Source organism: Hyperolius riggenbachi, chromosome 1, assembly GCF_040937935.1.
Source record: "Hyperolius riggenbachi isolate aHypRig1 chromosome 1, aHypRig1.pri, whole genome shotgun sequence".
Classification (NCBI taxonomy): Eukaryota; Metazoa; Chordata; class Amphibia; order Anura; family Hyperoliidae; genus Hyperolius; species Hyperolius riggenbachi.
In genome coordinates this window covers 472,171,698-472,189,724 of record NC_090646.1, presented here as the reverse complement: position 1 = coordinate 472,189,724, position 18,027 = coordinate 472,171,698, and the positions used below count along the sequence as shown (strand labels likewise).

Below are 18,027 nucleotides of genomic sequence, written 5' to 3'. Positions count from 1 at the left end.
GATTATCGGACTAGGCTTGACAAGCCATTGTAAACCTTTCCACAGGATATTTCAGTCCAGTTAATTTATAACACCTGTTCTAATACAAAAGACTTAAAGAAGAACTCTAGGCAGGACAGTAAAACTAAAGTGACTATTAATTTAGAAGTGTTCACAAATGCCTTTGTATTTTTAGTTTTCATTTTCTTGCTAAGGTTAAGTTTGAACACGTGGCGTTTTTCTGTCCGTTTCCCCCTGCATGCAAATTCTGATGCGATAATACAGCCCATTGAAATGAATAGGCTGCTTATGACATTTGCATGATGATAGGAACACACTAGGCAGAATCAAATATGTGTTTTCCATAGCACAAAGTGGAAAATGCATATACGATTCTGCCTAGTGTGTTCCTACCCTGAGAGGAAAAAAATCCCTGCTGCATTTTTTGCATCACGCATGGGAATCCACATAGCCGTGTATGTCACTGCTAGAGGAAATCTGATGCAAATTCACACCAGCACTATGCAGATATGGGCACTCTCCCCAAGTGGAAATGAAGCCTTGATCAGTTGCACTCCTGATGGAATGCTGAGCCCCATGCCAACTCCATAGAGAAATGCCATTGATTTTGCAGTTTTGCCCATAGAGGCATGTGGGTAATAAAGTGGAGACTACTGGAAGTAGGCAACCTGATTGAATATAGTCAAGTGACAATGTTCCTGAAGCACTCATTTTAGGTAAAGTTGCCATGTACAGACTGCTTGGCAATTTTATCGGTATGAACACCAGCGGAGTTGTGCAACGAGCACAACCTGCAATACGTGTCTAACACAAATAGTGTACCGACACTCCCCCAATCCAATGCTTGTATTAGTCTACATTGTAGTTTACACTAATTATAATGCGTGAGTAATGTAACTTACCATTGTGAACCTAGCGCCATTGTATCAGGTCCATAGTGATTCCCCTCGTTTTGATAGCCGTTTTAAAAATTTGACCAACTTTTTATTGAAGACCTCCAAAGCCAATTTATGAAGACTGATCTGTGCACTGACCACTTTTTTTTTTGTGTTTTTGGGGTGGGGGGGGGGGGGGGAAAGGCCCTCTTCTTGTGCCCCCTTCTTGTGCCCCCTTACTTGCCCTACTGCACAACAAAAGACTGAAATCCAGAGCATTGAGGATTGCCAATGATCCCTCACACCCAGGCCACCGCTACTTCAGCCTGCTGCCACTGGGCCGGAGACTTAGGGCCATTTCCACAAAGACCACGAGACACAAACTTTCTTCCCCTCGGCGGTCAACCTCCTAAATTCTCTCCACATACTACCGACAATTCAAGCCCCAACGAGGTGCGGGGCCAGCTGTGCTACGGCTGATCAGTTGACCGAACCAACCAGCCCATAAGACTAACTGCCAGTCATCTCAGTGTCACACTGGGGACTGTGATGTAAATTGCAATGTAATGTTAACTTGATGCCTCTGCTGTCGCTGCTATCTATTCTGTTTCTTTCTATCTATGTCTTCTTCCTGAGCTATATGTATTGTGCCAAAAACAATTCCGGGCATGACCCAGTCATGCTTGGCGAAATAAATGATTCTGATTCTTCTGTAGGTTTTCCTCCAGTGATTGTATGCCACTGAAAGCTGAGAGAACTGAATGCAAACTTGCACTGAATTATTCATCTGGTTTTACTAACTGGCCTTACCTTGCCAATTATTGGCTTGACTGCTGAGGGGTGTTGATATTGGCCTGGTATTGCTGGCTGGTGTTGCATGCTAGTGCTGGCTAGCTAATGGGGGCTGCTGCTACTAGCATCATAGTGGCTTTGATGGCACCTATTGGCCATGTTCAAGATGATGTGTAATTGCAGATATTATATCTGATCCTCATTTTATTTGACACTGAATCCAATCACAGAACATTGTCAAGACGGATTGCATCTGTTGTAGGACTTGGATTGTTAGTTTTTAAATGCTGTAGCAGATTAGGTTGGAACCTCTGCTGCATGGGAAGGTCCGCCATTCAAACTACCCTGCTGGGTGGTGGCATGATTAGGCAAAATAACCCAATCTGGCTGATCCCTGTTGTATTCCCCCACAGTGAGAGGCCTCCTGCACTCCCCTGCCATTTGAAATCTACAGTATATCGGTCAAGCTGAGCACGTTTGTATAGGATTCACTAGGCAGACTAGAACATAGCTGGATTATCTGCTCTCTAGATATACTTGGAAGTCGGGTATCCTATGAATTTTAATGTTTTGTAGAAGTTATTGCCACAAAATCATCCATACTCCGTGCTATATAGAAGCATGGAGAAAATAAGACTTTATAGACTTTATCTGCTTGTGGAAAACAACCAAATACTTAGCTGCAGTCATAAAAAAAGAGGGGAAACAAAAACAGTGGGACTCAGCATAGCAGAAAGTGAGCAACAAGGGAATAAGACCAACGCAGTGATGACCATATGTCCACATTTTTTGTACTGCCCCCTCCCTCTTTTGAATCTCAACTTATGGGTTCAATTTCCCCTTTTTTTTTTTTTTTTTTTTTTTTTTTTGAAGGGGGTGGGGGGGTGGGAGAGAGAAACATCTGTTTATCTGCAAGCAAACGGATGTACAAAGTCTCATAAATGACAGTAAACTTTTATATGGTGTCTGCTCTACCCCGAATGTCTCTAGTCTCTGGATTTATGTTGCATTACAGCTTGCACTGGTAAGATGGACACTGATCCTGTGCACGCTCTGTTATGAATGATTGTCTGCTGAGACCATCTGCCTGGACAGATCGGCCAAAGTGACCGAGAACCAGCATTTATAGTTGCATTTTTAAGTCGATTGCTTCAATTTTCTTTAATGATAATCGGTCGATAAATCATTCATTTTGAACTACTTCCATCTAACGTGTGTACAAAGCTTTATATTGCGTTATGTTGACACATCACTTTACTGATTGACGGCAATTAGCAAAGAGCTGAAAACCCTAGAAAATTCCAGGGCTGTGGAGTCGGAGTCGAGGACTCAGAGTCGGGGCAATTTTGGGCCGTCGGAGTTGGAGACGGAGTCGTGGTTTCATAAACTGAGGAGTTGGAGTCTGATGATGTTTGTACCGACTACACAGCCCTGGAAAATGTGCTGCAGGGTGAAGTAGCTCTTCGTAAGCTGATCTTTAGTGTTCGCAGCGCAGTTTAGATATACAGTATATCTGCAGTAAAACCCTTATTATCCGGCACCGATGAGGATAGGCTGATGTCTGATAACTGTAGTTTCTGGTTGCTTGAGAGTCCATGGCAAAAATAGGCCTAGCTAGCACCGTACTCTATACCCCACCACACTGTATACTTGCCATAAACTCTGTATTAAAGTTGAAATACAGTAATAAAAGAGAAATTAGGACAAAGGACAGACTTTAATGTAACAGGTTTATTACAGTAAAACTACCGTAGATGTATGCATCCTGCAAGGCCAGGGTGTTTTTCCTTTCTGGTTGCTTGAGATTTCTGGTTAACGGAGTTATGGATAACTGGGGTTTTACTGTATATAAAAAGGCAACAGGGTTCAGGGCAGCAAGGCTGTTGGCTTGTGATATGTCTAATTTATATAGTACATTTATACTTTATCTGAAGCATATTTTAAAAAGAAAATGTTAAACCTGCAGTCATTGGGCTGTTTCTGCTCTGGTGTCTACAAGTCTTAGGTATTGAGGACCAGTCACTCTACAGAGGTAAGAATACACCCACAACCCCAAGTGACTTCAGGTTGACTTTAAGCTTGATTCGGCAGGGTTATCTTCTCCTACTGTGGCTTACTTGGGCAGAAGAGAAGTTGTGTTAACAGATGAGCTGAATGATAACCAGCAGAGGACTATGCATGTAGCATCATTTTCCGAGCGATCGCGGTGCGATTCTTGTTTACCGAAATGAGTATCAGAAAGCGCGAGCACCTCAAATGCGGGAAATTGCGCTTGCGATTCCCATTGTGAATGGAGCCTTACTCTGCACCCTCCTTCTCTGCTGAAGTGACTTGGCTGTTGACAGGGCGATGTCTGCAAAGGGAAGTGGGCAGAGTAAAGAGACATTCAGAGTGCCTCTGCAGCAATGACTACATTTGCTGGGGACTAAGGATAAGCTATCTTCTCCTGCCCTCTGCATTGAAAATAAACATTTTGCACACAGAGAGAATATATACTGGATTGACGTCAAATGTTCTTTCATGTAAATGAGTAGTTCCTGAAATTTTAGTTTTTGGAGTAAGCTCCCACTTTAAACAATCTTAAAGAGACACTGAAGCGAAAAAAAATGATATTATGATTTGTATGTGTAGTACAGCTAAGAAAAAAAACATTAAAGAGAACCTGTACTGAGTAAAATTATTTAAAATAAACATATGAGGTAACTTCAAATGAACATTACATAGTTACCTTGCCATCAGTTCCTCTCAGAAGCTCACCATTTTCTTCTTACAGTGATCCCTTCCAGTTCTGACAACATTTTGTCAGAACTGAAATATATCAGTTGCTGCCAATTATATATCAGTTGCTGTCAGTTACAGCTGAGAGGAGAACTGATGTGTCCATGTTTCCCTATGGCTCAAGTGGGCGATGTTACAGTTTAACAGTGTGCTGACCAGGAAGCTGTTATGGGGTAATAGCCATTTTCAAAATGGAGGACGGAGAATTCTATTGATCACAGTGGACAAACAGGACGCAGGAGAGGAAAAATAGATTGAGGAGTAGACTGCACGGGAGGCAAGTATGACTTGTGTATGTTTATTTTGACTTTTAATTTTCAGTATAGGTTTTCTTTAAGATCAGATACATCAGTGTAATTGTTTCCAGTACAGGAAGAGTTGAGAAACTCCAGTTGTTATCTCTATGCAAAAAAGCTATTAAGCTCTCCGACTAACTTGGTCGTGGAGAGGGCTGTTATCTGACTTTTATTATCTCAACTGTAATTGAACTGTTTACTTTTCCTCTGCTACAGGAGATGTCATTACTTCACAGACTGCTCTGAAAGACTCATTTTGAATGCTGAGTGTTGTGTAATCTGCACATATTATAGGATAATGCAATGTTAGAAAAAACACTATATACCTGAAAATAAAAGTATGAGAATATTTTCTTTGCTGCTAATCTTCTAGTAATTATTCATAGTACACAACCAAGTCATTATATCATATTTTTTTTTCCGCTTCAGTGTCTCTTTAAAGGAGGCCTAAACACACAACTGTAGTCCAGTTCAAGACTATCCTGCTTCAGAGGCCATTTTTTTTTTTTTTTTTTTTTTTTTTTTGGCAACCTTTCTTTTGATTCAACCACTGACCTTGGGCACACAATCCACTTTATCACATCAGTAGGAAGGCTCCACTTAGGATGGAAGTCCTTCCTTCTCTGACAGGTTGCTCCCAACATCGCAGTAGTTCATTTTTTTATTTTATTCCAAAAGGGCTACAAAAGTTTTTGGTGGTACCTTGAGGTAAATTCTTAGCAGTACACAGTATTTTGCCATGCCTTTTCTACATGTGTGTTTTTTTTTGTTTCATTACCCTTCCAGTGTTTAATGCTTTAGCCTAAGCATTTTCACAGTGGAATGTAGATGGACCAGCGGTCGTACTTGAACTGTTTTTCAGTAGCAAGTAATTAAACATTATCTCAGTTCACATCATATGTGTTATTACTGTGAACCTTCCAGCCACACTGTCTGCAGGCAGTTTTTTCTTTCCTACTTTCGTTTTTTTTCTTGTTATAATTATGACGTGTTTAGCCGTGGTACCGAGAGTCAGGATTAAACCATAAAAGGCAAAACTGCTCCAAACTGACAGTATCGTCCTGCTGATCTCCTCCCTCTGCTTTCCTGCTCACTAATGTCCTTCCTTTTCCTTCCTCATGACAAAATTTGGTGTCCATTTACTCTATGGATATCTGGATATGCTTTTTTGAACAATGTCTTTTCTCCGTTCTGCCATGCTGCAGCTTACAGCGGTGTGACTCATCTGAATTCAGCATTAGTCTAAGGAAACCTTCACTTGAATTCCTTTGCTATGCAACATACATTGTATGTTGTAATTGTACTGGCCATGTGTCTACCCTTGCCACAAATACTTGCTGGTGATTGCAGAGTGTAGTTTCCGCTGGATAAGTTCCTGTGGCTTTGTTTTCCTGAAATTCTATCCTTAACCCCTTTTGCTGCTGGCATCATCCACATTTGTCTCTTCAGCAACATCTGTGGGTATGGAAGGTTTTTTTCGTTGTTGTTTTTTACAGAATTGCTGACATTACTTCTGTATACATTGATCAGCCCACACCATTAAAACTGCTAACCGATAAAGTGAAAGACACAGATTAACTTGTTGAAAGGGCATTACCTGTCAAGGTGTGGCGTGTCTTGGACAACTGAATAGTCAGCTCGTTAATATGGTATATGGGAAATATAAAGTGTGTAAGGATTTGAGCCTGTCTCATAGGTACAGTAGTTGGCCTTGGACCGGAGGGCTTTCCTAGGCCAATTGCAGAGGACGACTGGGAGGGAGCGATAAGCCTGAAGGGAGTTATAGGAAGCCCCAGGTATGTATAATTCTCCCCCTAGGTTTACTTTAAATCATTTGGGATGGGCGCCTCTGATCCCTTTAAAGCAGAGTTCCCCAACCCTGTCCAAGTCCTACCAACAGTGCATGTTTTGCAGAAAACCACAAACATACACAGGTGGGGTAATTAGTCTCAACAGCTGGCATCTCCTCCCTCTGCTTTCCTGCTCACTGCAGGCTGTTGGTGGGCCTTGAGGAAAGGGTTGAAGAACTCTGCTTTAAAGGACCGCTATCACGAAAAATTTTAATTACATGTGAACACATACAAGTAACAAGTATGTTTATTCCAGAGGCGCAAAATGAGCTAGAAATTACTTTCATCCTATGTTGCAGTCAATAACGGTAGTTAGTAGAAATCTGATGGAACTGACAGGTTTTTTGACTAATCCATTCTCAGTATTTCATTGCTTGTACTTTTTTTTTTTTTTTTAATTTTTTTTTTTTTTTTTTTTTATAATGGATTTAAATATTGCAATTTTTAATTATGCATTAAAGTGGTCTGGAACTCTGAAAAAACATTCAATAAAAGTGTTTTCCTACTTTTTATTACCCATACAGTTATATTTACTTTTGTACACAAGTAATATTGCCTGTTTACAAATTACAAGTTCCCAAAGTACATTTTATATGCTCTGAAAGCTGCCATTGCGATTTATTATATATTATTATATATTAAAATCTTCTAGTGAGCTGCTCTGAACTGTGTGCACACTTGAAGCACAGAGAGCTCCTTTTCAGTTGTTACACACAATGTATCAACATGTATCAACATCGGAATGTAAACAAAAGATGCTGTTATCTTCACTTTGGATGGGATCCGAAAGTGAACTGTTTGAAAACTGCTCCTGACCAATAGGCCTCAGCTGTTGCATGATAGCCAAGTTTACTTCCTCCTCCTCCTATTCTAATCCTCCCATTTTACTTACACCTTGGTCCTGAGCCAGTTAATGTAATTGATAGAGAAAATGAACACAGTCCTGCACCACTTTGAATGCAAAAACACATTCAAGTGTGAACTAATCCATTGACTACCACTGGTTCTCAGTTTTCTTATGCAGAAAATATGCACAAAAACAGAGAAATGTGTATGCAGCCACATGTGTTCTAGTTCTGATTTAAAAATTACGCATTTACCAGCAACAGTCGTGTTTAAAAATATTACATTTAATTACAACATTACATGAAATCCTTATTGCAGATAGATTGCGGTACTAAAGTTTGTAATATCTTTTTATATACTGTAAGCCTAAAGCATTTACATAGCAGGTTTTCCAAAATGTTTTCACGTGTTACGCTGTGATAATTGCATGTGGAGTTGTTTAGATGAGTTCTATTATATTAGTCTAGGAGTCTCTATATCTCCAGCTGTTGTATGACGTATACAAATTTACCAGTAATAGAGTTCTAAATAACAGTGACCTGTCATCCATGGAGGTATGGGGTGGATCGATATTTTCTGAAATGTGTTTTTTTTTTTTTTTTTTTCGTGATTTATTTGATCTTCATACAAAGTTGTGGTTGCAGACAGTCCTAACACTGATGAACATGATGAAAGCATTCTAGCACCATACAGAGCTCAGAAGTATGTGTGCTTGTAACAGAGTTGTAAGGGTTTGTCTGCACGTTTGACAGCAAGCTTGAAGCGAGCATAAACCACACACAAACAGATGAATGAATGATTCTGAACTCTGAACTTTTGTCTACATCTGTCCACCCTTATTGTACTCTCTGCTTTGGCTAAACTACAGCAGGCTTTAAAGAGAGCCAGGAAGCAGGAACAGGATAAATGTGTCGAGTTCACTGAATACCTGATTGACAGCTAAGGCCTCTTTCAGACGGACGACTGAACTGTGCTTTGCTGAGCAGTGCAGCCTCAATTTTTGCGCAATTGTGCAATTCAGGATTTTACAGCGGTTGTAATTGCACGCATGTCAACCACTGACTCATAGTGGTATTACCCTGTAGCAGAGGACCCTGACATGTTGCATCTGAGCATGGCTGTGGCCACGCTCAGATGTTACTCTATGGGGGAAATGCCTGTCCAGCGCCAGTATTGAACGCTAACAAGCATCCGGCCGGTGCAGGAGAGCAGCTGGTCCCGCCCGGCCAATCGCCGCACAGAGCGGCCGCTCCAGGAAGTAAACACTGCACGTCACTGAGTGCAGTGAATATGAATTAGCCATGTGCCTGGCCGCTCTCCGCTCCTCCCCAACATGACTGAGCATGTGCGCACAGTCTAACGCGGCTTAGCCGCCTAGAACGCACAGCATGCAGCACTTTGCTGCATTACAATGTAACCCAACGTGGGCAGTGTGAACAGCCCACTTGTGTTACATTGCTGTGCGTTGGGGGAGCGTTACAGGCTGCACTACCGTGTGCCTGTAACGTCCCTGTGTGCAAGAAGCCTAAAGGAATATTGAACTTGGCGTTGTGATCAGTTTTACATTAGTTCATCTTCCATCTATACAAGTAAATGGGAAATTCGACTTAAACCAAGCAGTTGTTTCATGTTAAACTGTCAATCTCCAAGTTCTGTGTACATTATCCGTTAATGTTCTTTTTCTTTCATCTAGTGTTTGAGGACTAGAGTGCTTTTTAACTACGTAATAAAATCTTGGAAAACGACATTTTCAATCTGGTAGTGATTTCTATCAATGTGTACGTAGTCTTAATAATGAAGCAAATGGCGAGATAACTGTCAACCTCTTACAAATATAGTGTTGGAAATTACAACATCCATGCATATAACGTGGCTGACTCATTTCCTTCCAACCTTTAATTGGAAAGCACACTTTAAGGTTCATACACACAGGGCACAACTGTCGCCACAAACACGTGGCACGCGCATGTTGCGACGACAGGTCCTCCGTGTGTATGAGGCGCGCCACGAAATGTCACTACTCAGTGCTGTCACCAGGCAATTGACTTGGTCAATCGCCGGCAACCGTCGCTACTCCGCCACGCGTACTGCGTGTGTATGTGTGGACTAGCGACAGCTACCCACAGCTAGAAGGGAGCTTCTGGTGGGGGGCCGAACCTTCGGCGACAGCTTCCGCCGTGTCTCTGCCTGTCGTGTAGACAGCTGTCACTCAGGCGGAGCTGTCGCCAAGCTGTTGCGCACACGTCTCCTGTGTGCTAGCAACAGCTACAACGGTGCCTCGTGTGTATGAGGCCTTAGAACCAGGCAGTACAGCTCTCCATGTGGTCAGGAGAAATCTAGTTGCCCATTTTGTTGTCTTATTTAAATCCTGCAGCTATAGATTACCTCTGTATCATGATTCTTGTATGAATTCTCTCTAAAGTACTTTAAAAGAAAGCTCTCTAGATTCACCTGACTGTTCTCTGTACTGCTGCTCCTGTTTCTGTCCACGCTTCCTAGGTGTTTTGATGTAGAGCTGAGATTTATGAAGGAGGTGCTAGGGGGTCCTTTTGGAGCTTTCATAAGGACCACCAGATTCCTGCCCTGTCAGCGGCTTCACACAGCAGCATTGTGTCACAACTTAACTGTGTGTGAGATTTTATGTTCTCCTCTGGTTACCTTATTCAGGGGGAAAGAGAACAGTGAGGTGAAAAGCTTTGGTAACTGGCCCATCCACGTTGATGCCCTGCTTCCCTACATTCGTTTTTCATGAACTGAGAGGGATATGGTTTTTGGATATTCATTCTTGATACATATTTCTGTTGAGTTTCTAGTCAGTCCTGTGGGAATTCATTTTTAAGTTAAAAAAAAAAATCTGTCTTGCTAACATCTCTAGAATGAAATCCCTCTTCCCTGTATAGATCTGATAAAGGAGCCAGTTGTAGTTTCCTTAGCAGATTGTTCCTTTTTTTCCCCCTCCTTGATTTTTTCCAAGTACATCAACAGAAAACAGCACCACAAACAGCATCCAGATGTGAGCTGCCAGAATCTCGTCTGACCTTGGAGAAAGTGAGGCACGACACGCAACTTATCCACCAAATATTTTCTTTCTGTGACTGGCAGATATAAATATAAGATAATTTCCACTTACTGTTCTCTTCTCACAGTAAACACTTACCCTTCAGCTGTGGCCTCCCACTGCAGCCTTATGGCATGCTCATTATTGCATTGCTATTTTTACATCTGATGGGGGAGAAGGGCAAGAATTTAGCCAGAAAAGTCTTGCTATAATGAAAATTACGGTAATCCTTTATTCAAAGAACTTAGTTGGTTTTAAAGGGATACTGTAGGGGTTCGGGGGAAAATGAGTTGAACTTACCCGGGGCTTCTAATGGGCCCCCGCAGACATCCTGTGTTGGCGCAGCCACTCCCCAATGCTCCGGCCCCGCCTCTGGTTCACTTCTGGAATTTCTAACTTTAAAGTCAGAAAACCGCTGCGCCTGTGTTGCCGTGTCCTCGCTCCCGCTGATGTCACCAGGAGTGTACTGCGCAGACACAGACCATACTGGGCCTGCGCTGTGCGCTCTTGATGACATCAGCGGGATCGAGGACACGGCAACGCAGGCGCAGTGGTTTTCTGACTTTAAAGTCAGAAATTCCAGAAGTGAACCGGAGGCGGGGCCGGAGCATCGGTGAGCGGCTGCGCGGGCACAGGATGTCTGCGGGGGACCATTAGAAGCCCCGGGTAAGTTCAGCTCATTTTCCCCCGACCCCCCCCTACAGTATCCCTTTAAGTATGAGTGAGCTTAAAGTGGCATGAAACTCAGCATTTCCTTTTTGCTCTAAAAGATTAGCGCATAAAATCTACAATCATGGGGAAATAAGAAAGTTAAACGCAGCACTTTGTTTTTCAGTGGCTAGCTTCTGACGGCTTCCGAAAGGGTGATAACATTATCTTTTGTTTACATTCCTTTGTCTGCTACATTCCTAGTTTGTGCTGAAAATGAACTCTCTCTGCTGTAGAAGCATAGAGCTGAGAAGTGATCACTAGATAGATTTTAGTATATAAATGCTGCAGCTATGCAATAAAATGCAATGGCAGCTTTCAGAGCAGATAAACTGTTTACAAATTACAAGTTCCCAAAGTACAGACAATATTACTTGTGCACAAAAGCAAATATGGTAACTGTATGGGTGATACAAAGTAGGAAACACATTTTTATTGGATATTATGTCAAGGCCCATTCGCACTAGAGCGTTTTGCCACGGTTTCGGCAAAACGCTCAAACACTAGCGCTTTTAAAAGTGCTATTGTAATAAAACCCTATTGGCCTGTTCTTACTTGGGCAAATTGCGCTAATCACCGCAAATCGCCAAACTCATCGCCTGCACCATTTTCCCGGCGATTGCATTTCAGTGCTTTAGAAGCGCTGAACACAATCGCGGAAAAATCGCCGCAGTGTTCAGTGATTTTTTTCCGCTGAAAAATCACTCACACATACCGCCGGCGTTTTGCACTTTCAAGTGTGAATGAGGCATCAGAGTTTTATCCCACCTTAAATATACTAAATCAAATCTTCCCATGGCTATGTGACTTGGGTTAGGCTATGTTCACAGTGGGACATGCAATGCAACTTATTTGAGTCATCTTCACATAGAAATTCGCACTCCAATGGTAAGTCTATGCAACTTTCAGAGTGCATCCAATGCATTGCATTTCAATGGACAAAGGTATCCCAATGCAGTGCATTACTGCATAACTTGTGTGTTAACAGTAGCAGTAAATCATGGTTTTCATTAACTGTATGCAACACAATCCAGTTTCTTCCCTCATCCCAAAAACACTGTTAGGTTGACTAACTTTCCCATAAAATGACCCCAGGATGTGGCAGGTAGATTGGAATGTGAGCTCTACTTGGTGACATTTAGTCACAGCTCTGCAACACGCTATAGAAAATGCGTTTTGTGTATAAATGCAAAATAGTTTGCAGCCTATCCTTGTTGGATTCATTTCTTCCATCCGTCTGGTCAAAGAGTGAGAGAATTTCCTCCAAATGTGGTACTGACAGAAATAACCCAGAAGAGGTTCAAACCCCTTTCTATGCTTTCCACTACTGCTTTTTCCTGGAATTGGACCGTTCCAGCAGCTGAAGTTGCAAAATATCTTAAAAACCCGGCCCCCCTTCGTTATTTGGCATGTTACCTCCTCCTATTAAGTGTAATAAAACCATAACGAAGCGGTGAATAAATCAGCTGAGGTAGGAAGACTAGTATTTTGGCATATTCTGCAGGATTCTCTTTGGCTTCTGGACTTCATGTGTCATCACCTTCTTATTACTGTAGACTACATGATTGTGCGTTTTGTAGTCAGACCTTCTCCCCACCCCCACCTCTTCCCTTTCCGTATTTGGGAAGGCAGAATGATGAAATATGGACTTGCTTATTTATTTAATGATTTATCAGTGTAGTATTTAAAGCAATGGATTTGGGGGGGCAGGTGCCTTATACATGGCTGTCGTGCAGTCCCTCTCGCTGCAGGCTTCTGTAGTGTCTGAGTATCTTCTGAAACATGCACATAAGGCTGATTGGGGTAGACTTAATTCAGAACACCTCATTAGAGATGGCCAGGCAAGTGGACATTTTTACAAGGGAAATTAAAATGGCGGCCTTTATATCCCTTTCATTAAGTGCTAATTTACACATGGCAGTGTGTGGTGGCTATGGATTACATCAGAACGAAATTGGTAGCTCTGAACAGCACAAAATAAATGTACTACTGTGCAATAATGAAGCAGTGGTGATGCCAGTCATCGCTTTCTATGCCATGTTTGGTTTCCCGTTGGATTGCTATATGCTGCATGGTGTAGCTTAAAGGAAATCACTTAGCGCTTTTTGAAGTGATTTTTGTAAGGGGATTCTAGACATGTGCCTAGCGATTTGTTTAAGCATGCCTAGAGTTGTTTTTTTTTTTGTTTTTCTGGAGCGTTTTGGTGTAGCGGTTTTTTATATTTTTACAGTAGAGCTGGAACTAAACCGCTTCTGTAACAAAAACCGCTTGGAAAATAGGTCGGATCTAGAACTTTTCAGAGCGATTTTCCACTTTCCTATACTTAACATTGAGGCTGAATCGCCTCAGAAAATAATAATGCTGCTGGACCCGAGTTTGTGTTTGAGGAAAAAACCAATCCCTCTGGTGTGCACCATCCCATTGAAATACATCAGCCAAGCGCTTTTCAAAGCACAAGCGTTTTTAAAAACTCTCAGAACCGCTCTTGGTGTGCACCAGCCCTTAAGGCCCATTCCCACTAGAAGCGCTTTTCTGAGCATTTTGCGATTGATTATTGGTTTTTTTAAATCGCTCCCATTCACTTTCATTTAAAATCTCGGTAAAAATCATGGAAAAATCGCTGCAATTTATGCGATCGGTTTTAAAAACCGCAAAACGCTCAGAGAAGCACTTCTAGTGTGAATGGGCTCTTAGAGGGATATTAATTTTTCCTGTTAAACAATACCAGTTGCTTGTCAGTGCTGCTGATCTTTTGTCTGCAGTAGTGGCTGAATCACACACCTGAAACTAGCATGCAGCTAATCCAGTCTGACTTCAGTCAGAGCACCTGACCTGCATGCTTGTTGAGGGGATGTGGCTAGAAGTATTAGAGACACAGGATCAACAGAAAAATCAGACTACTGGTATTATTTTAAAAGGAAAAATCCACATACTTCTCAGTTTAGGTTGCCTTTTTATATGTTCACATTTTGCCTACTTAACTTTTTGTTTTCTTTTAGCAAATTCCCTAAAAAATGTGCCTGCTTTTAGATGTTAACAGTGTCTATAAAAGTGGGTAGATATCCTTAGTTTAGTGGTACTACCTTTTTTTCTTGTCATTTATTTATTTTCTGGTACCCCCGAAGTATGTTCCACCATTTCTGCAACTCCCTACAGTATACTAACTTCTGCAATGTGCCCCCTATACCCTTATTATCCTGCGCCTCTCAGTATATACTGTACAAGTCTAGTTCACCATTTTATTTTTATAATTGTATTAGATAGAAATGCAGGTTGCATCTGGTTGAACTCAATGGACTTAGGTATTTTTTTTTCAACCCAAATAACTGTAACTATGCATTTTGTGAAATGAGCAGTAGGCCTCATACAGACTGACAACTGAACTGTGCACTTGACAAGCAGTTCAGTCTCCTGTCTGCCACCCACCAGTGCAATTTAAATGCAGCTTAATTGCATCGCCTGTAACACCACGCATGACGGTGCGGACACGCAGTAGTGTTACAGGGTGGCAGAGGACCAGGACTTGCTCTCCTGCATGCTGGTGCAGCAGAGCAGCTGACAGACTGTGAATTTGCCACCTGTCAGCTGTCTGTGCGAAACAGTTTAAATATTGACTGACCCTACCCAGAAACTGAAGTGGTCCATTAACTGTCAATGTGACATGTTAATGGATTCCGACTCTTCGGGGGATCTGAAAAATCTGCATATCAGCTCACTGCCCATACAATTCAATAGGCCTGTTCACAGTACTGCGTTGTAACGGGCTACATTTATTCTAACTTGCTGCATGCAGGCCTTGAATTTGTGTATAGTATAATGCACCGTGTCCATTACAGTTTACACATGTTACAATGCTTGTGTTATGCAGCACACGCTATGGCCCCAGTCTTCCAGCCAGAAAAAAAAAAATCTCTCACACTCACTCTATTTGTATTGCTCAGGCAGGTAGGGAACACACAAAACGGTGTGTTTTTTTTCACAGCAGCTAATGTAATTGATAGAGAAAACGGACAAGATGTGCAGAATCCTGATGCAGAATGTCAATGTGTTATTTGTGCGCAGAAAAAACCCAAAACTAAGTGTGATATAGCCCATTGATTAACATGAGTTCTCAATTTCTCTGTGCAGAAAATGCGCACGAAAACAGTTGTGTGTTCCCAGCCTTAGTTGTCTGCCTGCAGCTACACTTGAAAAACACATGTTGAATATGAGTTTAATGTTTTTCACATGTCTTCAGCTCTATAATCAAAATGAGTTGGTGGGAAACTTAAGCTCCATATGGTGTATCTTTGCTCTGCGGGGTGCTACCCAAACCATTCATTTTTTTTTTTTTTTTTGTACATAATGAAAAAATATTTTTGGTTAGAATCTTAAACTTGGGTCTCATGGCAATACATTTATGAAGTCGGAAAATGATTCCTTACCACTACACTAGAATGCATTAATAACTTAAATATGTTCTAATATTTGTATATTTCCCCATGCATTTAGTCACTAGGCACTAAATTTTAATGCATAAGAGTTGAATAGCTGCTGAGTGAAAAATACAGTATATGCTAAGGTGTGAATGTAGAAAATCCGGATTGGGAATCTATTAGGATTTCAGCACCTTGGAGGTCATTTTCCCACCCACTGTAGCTCTGGGACCTAGCGGTCATTCCCAAACATAAGATCCCCATGAGGCTGCTGTACCAGACACCATGCCATCTGGGAATTACATTTCTCAAAGTCTGCAAGGGGCACACAGTTCTCCTACGTGCAAAAAGGTTGGCTAGATGATTAACCCAGATAACTGCAAGTCCAAGATTAAATGTATTTACCTTCAGCTGAGCTGTTCACTGAAAAAAACACTCTGTACTGAGCAATGTACACCGCATTTTCTTGTGGCAGATGAACTTTATTGATTTTATGCATTTAGCCCCAAACAATTTGGCTCTGCGATGTTGCGCTCCTTGTAAAAACAGGATATTAGAGAACAGGGGCTCATTCACACTAGAAAATGCTTTGAAATGCATGTAAAAATGCATGAACTTGTCAGTGTGTTTTGTGCATCTCATTGCACATTTTCATGTGTTTTATTGCATTGCTAAACCACTGTGAAGCGACACGGAGGGAAAGGAAACCAGTTAATTCATCTTGGGTTATCTGTATGATCCATGCACTGAAACGCATGTAGCATGCATTTCTATGAGATTTTAATCACTCCTGAGGAGCCTGATTCATTGCAACTGTGCACACGTTTGCTATCTGTTATACGCGTTAACGACATGTAGGTAATTGAACAACCCTAATTCTAACCATTTCCTACTTTATCCAGATAAAGTAAAACTCCACAAAAAAAGACTTAGAGGAGAGATACGGAGCATGTATACCCCAGGAAATATAAATACACGCTGGTACAATTAGTAAAATATCATAATTTTTATTAAATATATCAAAAAATAAAAAGAAATATTCTCCCAAAAAGCCAGCGGTGGTTGATCAGACCACCCCGCACTCACCCATCACGTTCCATCCACATAGCAAACCCCAGCTCCCCAAAAGACCTGTCAAAAAACATAGGGGTATATTGACCAATAGAGTCCAAATGACTCAGTCTTTGATACAAAATGACAAGTAAAACTCCAGTACAACTTTGGCTGGAGTTCTGCTATACCTAGATGCTGGATTTAGTATTTGGAATCTGAACTATAGCAGCATGTGCACAGACTAACCAGTGTATTTGCAAACCTCATTCTTGCCATGATAAAATTCTATAGATAATCGGAAAAGTCTAAAAATGAATTTTCAACTTCTGGAATGCTGTAGATTTGTTTGTTTTTATTTTTAAGAATCATATAAACTGCCCCATTTTTTTTTCTCTTATAAATAGATAATTGATCTTCAACTAGGAATAATATCGTAAAGATATTGATCATTTACCTGATCTACCACTTTATTGTATTAGGAGGAATCCTTAGGCAAGATTCACTAACACTGCAGGGTGGCCTTGCGTCCAACAGGAAGAAAGCGCAAATGTTAACATTATTTTTGCAAACATGTGCAGCTTAGAAATGGACCAATCAAATCCCTTCTGTACATTGTGTGCCTAGCCAAAGTCTCTGGTTGCGATTATTTTCATTTTAGTATTTATATAGCGCTGACATTTTCTGCAGCGCTTTACACAGTTTATAGTCTTATTAACTGTCCCTCACAGGGGCTCACAATCTAATCCTCACCTAAGGTGCGTACACACATGCGACTATAGTCGTTTGTAACGATCGTTCCCCGATCTTTACCAACGACGATCGTTACAAAAAACGAACCACCGACTATTAAGGCAAACGACGAACGAGCCAAATCGCTACAAAAGAAAGTTCTGTCTCGGCGGATTTTAACCAACGACGATCGTTTGCAAAAGTAGTACATCGTTGGAAACGATCGTTCGTACTAGGCTTGACATGCGCATTTCACTATTTCTTCGTGAAACTTCTCTTTTTTATGCGCAGGCGCAATAGTTGCTTTTTGTGATGTAACGTTCGTTCTAACGATCAGATCGTTACACACCTTTTAAAACTAACTTTAGTTAGGTCGTTCTTTCATCAATTAAAAGTTCGTTCGTCGTTCTTAACGAACGATCGTTGTCGCATGTGTGTACGTAGCATTAGAATAAGGGCTCGTTTCCACTATTGCGGTGCAGAATCGCCTGGATTCCACCGCTGATGAAATAGCATGCGGATGCAATTTTTTTCGCGTTTTTGCCGCGAATTCGCATAGGTGAGGGTATATGCGAATTTAACCATGTCACTGCCTGTTTGAAGTTACATTGGTACCTATGCGAATTC

At 41.4% G+C, this 18,027-nt stretch overlaps 1 protein-coding gene across 4 annotated transcripts in view; it reads left to right on the top strand.

Moving 5' to 3' along the window:
• The window catches only part of SMTN (smoothelin), a 206,451-nt gene that overhangs the window by 54,342 nt on the left and 134,082 nt on the right, over positions 1–18,027 (top strand). Inside the window, exon 1 of one of the 4 annotated variants that reach the window (XM_068240820.1) lies at positions 6,519–6,537. The exons of the other annotated variants lie outside the window; for them this stretch is intronic. The gene's annotated coding sequence lies outside the window, so the exon portion shown is untranslated. Of the gene's footprint in view, positions 1–6,518; positions 6,538–18,027 lie in introns of those variants that run through there. 4 annotated transcript variants of the gene reach the window in all.